This window comes from Triticum dicoccoides, chromosome 3A, assembly GCF_002162155.2.
Source record: "Triticum dicoccoides isolate Atlit2015 ecotype Zavitan chromosome 3A, WEW_v2.0, whole genome shotgun sequence".
Lineage (NCBI taxonomy): Eukaryota > Viridiplantae > Streptophyta > Magnoliopsida > Poales > Poaceae > Triticum > Triticum dicoccoides.
Genome location: NC_041384.1, coordinates 678,559,549 through 678,563,195, shown reverse-complemented (window position 1 = coordinate 678,563,195; position 3,647 = coordinate 678,559,549). Strand labels below are relative to the sequence as shown.

General features: G+C 47.5%; 1 non-coding gene across 1 annotated transcript; it reads right to left on the bottom strand.

The window, feature by feature from the left end:
- Window positions 1–1,425: 1,425 nt before the first annotated feature.
- Window positions 1,426–1,506, bottom strand: TRNAL-CAG. The gene has a single exon. It is a non-coding gene; the product is annotated as a tRNA-Leu (tRNA).
- Between the last annotated feature and the right edge of the window lie 2,141 nt (window positions 1,507–3,647).

The window sequence follows — 3,647 nt, the reverse complement described above, 5'->3', positions numbered from 1 at the left end:
TTCTTCTCTAATCTCTCCACAAAGGGTTGCAAAGCGGAGGAAGGCACCTTGTGGATGGATAGCGGGAGGCCGAGGTACTTGACGGGGAACTCGCCAAGAGGGACGGAAATAGACCGGGGAGGGAGTCTCGGAGCTCGGGGTTGCACCGGATGGGAAGCGCGGCGCACTTGTCCAAATTGGTGTGGAGACCCGAGGCGGTGCCGAAGATCCGCAGGATGCAGCGGACCGCAGACAGGTCATGCTCGTCAAGGTGGCAGAACAGCACGACGTCATCGGCATAGAGCGAAAGGCTCGTGGACATGTGGCGATGGGTGAGCCGCTGAAGCAGCCCAAAGGGTGTGCATTTTTTTCAGTGGGGCAAAATCCAATATGCTGATAAGATTTCATATTTAAGGAAATACTACCAGCCTTGGACACATTTCAATAGAAGCAAGGTAGAATAGTACTAGCACAAGAAACTTCACAGCAATAGCAATTCTGTTTGGGAATTAACTATTATCTTTAAAACTGCTACTGAAATCTTTATGAGGAAAACGATAAAAAAAACTCGCCAAGAGGGACGGAAATAGACCGGGGAGGGAGTCTCGGAGCTCGGGGTTGCACCGGATGGGAAGCGCGGCGCACTTGTCCAAATTGGTGTGGAGACCCGAGGCGGTGCCGAAGATCCGCAGGATGCAGCGGACCGCAGAGAGGTCACGCTCGTCAGGGTGGCAGAACAGCACGACGTCATCGGCATAGAGCGAAAGGCTCGTGGACATGTGGCGATGGGTGAGCCGCTGAAGCAACCCAAAGGGTGTGCATTTTTTTCAGTGGGGCAAAATCCAATATGCTGATAAGATTTCATATTTAAGGAAATACTACCAGCCTTGGACACATTTCAATAGAAGCAAGGTAGAATAGTACTAGCACAAGAAACTTCACAGCAATAGCAATTCTGTTTGGGAATTAACTATTATCTTTAAAACTGCTACTGAAATCTTTATGAGGAAAACAATAAAAAAAACTACAGCCATTGATTAAATTGCATAAGATATTTAATAAACCCGTACATCCCTCTTAATCCCACCAAACCAGTATTCGCATGAAATTCCACATTTCATGGTACACAATCAGGCTTCAACACTTCCACCATGTGAATTGAATAAAATTAAACAAACATTGAGAAAGAAGTCACATTTCTCGTCATCGAGTGAGTTAACGAATGCTTACTGTTCCTAGAGTTAATGCTTGATCTATACCACTTAACCCATAGTCCAAATTATTAAGGAACTACATTTTACGTGCAAATTATTATTAAGGAACTATTTTTTACGTGCAAATTATTATTAAGGAACTAAGCAAAAGAGAACTATCCCCAAGAAAACTAGTATCACACCAAATTTTATCAGGCGCAGCAATGATAAAGAAAAAGAAAAAAGAAAAAGTTGTCAAGAATGGGATTTGAACCCACGCCCTTTCGGACCAGTACCTGAAACTGGCGCCTTAGACCAACTCGGCCATCTTGACGTTCGTGCGATTTAACGAAAGTAGGTTCTATTGTATTGAACTATTGCCCAAACACTCGAACTATCATACTCGTTTCCATTCCACTTTTGAGTTATTTGGTTCTGTAAAGTTGCTGAGAGATAATGCAAAACTGCACACATAATTTAGCACAGCCTTAGCCTCCTATAATCTCAAGGTGCCCTGTATGCTTCTCGAGCTTCATATTGCCAGGGCTTTTGACTCTGCCTACCTTTGAGTCTCTACAATGTTCGCTGGACCAGCTGTCGGTCGTTGGAAACGAGATGGCATGTCCCATCTTGAATTTCCCTATCCTCTACATTGGCCTCCCCCTCTCTGTCCAAAAGGTACCCGTGTCTGCCTGTTTCCACTAGTCGACGGGCTTGAGAAGCTGTCACTTGGCGGGCTTCCATACTGTCGAAGGGGGCGCACAAGCTCTGGCCACTCTTCGCTTGGTGGGCTTGGAGCCCGTGACCTCGAGCATAATGGTGTCACCCTGCTCGTTCAATGGCCATGGCTTCAAAAGACTAATCCAACTTGCCCCCTCAAGGGACCTCCATCTCTCCTACGGCTCAGAGGTCATGGTCGTCTTCCGCGCCTCCACCGTGTGGCATGTTGGGGATGTGAGCTCTTTTCAGTTCTAGAGCGATCCGAGATCCACGCCGCTCCTCTATGCCTTCGTCTCACATTTTCACCGCAATCTCTGCTCGACCCTCGAAGGTTTGCATCGTTGTTCGTGGGTCCAAGACATTGTGGGCTTCCTTTGGGTTGGCCGGAAAGAAGCCCACAGTGGCCATTGCTTGGTCAACTCGCAGAGAGTGTGTCGGCCACTTTCGCTCGATGGGCTTGGAGTCTGTGATCTCTAGCGTACTATTGTTCTCTTCCGCGTTCAATGGCTATGGCTTCAAAAGGCTGACTCCACTCATCCCTGGTAGCACCTCCATCTCCCATGCGTCTAGGAGGTCCTGGCCGTCTGCCGGGCATTCGCCGTGTGGCATGCTGGGGACGGGAGCTCTTATCAGTTCTAGACCCGATTCCAGGATCGACGGCGAGTTGTCATGCCCTACTCTGGATTGGGATCGGTTTGGTAGCTAGGGTTCATCGCAAATCTCAGGAAAGGGAAAGTGTACCACGAGAGAACCAGGTATATTCGCTATAACAGGAATTGCTGTGTTTGAGTTGTTTCTTCGAAGATTGATGCACAAGGCTGCTCGTTTATTTAGCTCAGCCGAAAACGGTAAGAAGGTAAACAATCCGACAAGGTGAAATGGAACAGTTGAAGTAAATAACGCTCCGGGAGTGGGCAAGCGTAGTGAGCCGTTGGATACTGTCGCGAGCTTCAATCTTGATCGTCTGTTAACTGAAAATTGGAATACTGGTAACTGAAGGTGTTGTTGAGGCACTGGGACAGAGTATGGTCAGACAATACCCCCTCCTGAAAATTAATTGGAATACTGGTAACTGAAGGTGTTGTCGAGGCACTGGGACAGAGATGGTCAGACAACGCCCCCTCCTGAAAACGAATTTGGCCTCAGGGAGTTACCGGAAGACTGGGAGTGCCAACGTTCTCAGGAAAAGGAGCTTGTAAGCAACATTACCGACACGAGCAATGATACAGAATGGGCTATAATACTTGCTCTAGAGTTTGATACGAGTGTGAATCACGAAAGCGTTTAGGCGATACGGTCTCATCTTGAGGTAAACAATGTCGCCAACCACAAAACCGTGCTCCACTCCCTTCGCTGTCTGCACACCTTCTCATACGAGCTTGGGCTGCAACTAGATTTGCTTTCAGCTTCTGCATCATCGCTTGTCTGACAGTGAGGAATTCCTCGGCTTCACTAACAAGAGCGCCTGGCATGCTAAATTCAGAGTGCTGGAGGTGGGTAACCATACATCGACTCAAATGGTGTTTTCTTCAAAGAAAAATGGAAACAGGTGTTATACCAGTACTCAACCAGTGCTAAGTGAGATGTCCACTTCTTTCGTTCAGTTGAAGCCATGAAACACAAGTACTCCCTCCGTGTGAGCACTAGTGCATTGTCAATAAAGGCCCGAGCCACTGTCTAAACAGTGAAAGGGTGAGCTAATAGGATAAAGAGAGCAAACTTTGAAAAGGGGAAGTAGTCTCTCCGATGTACAGT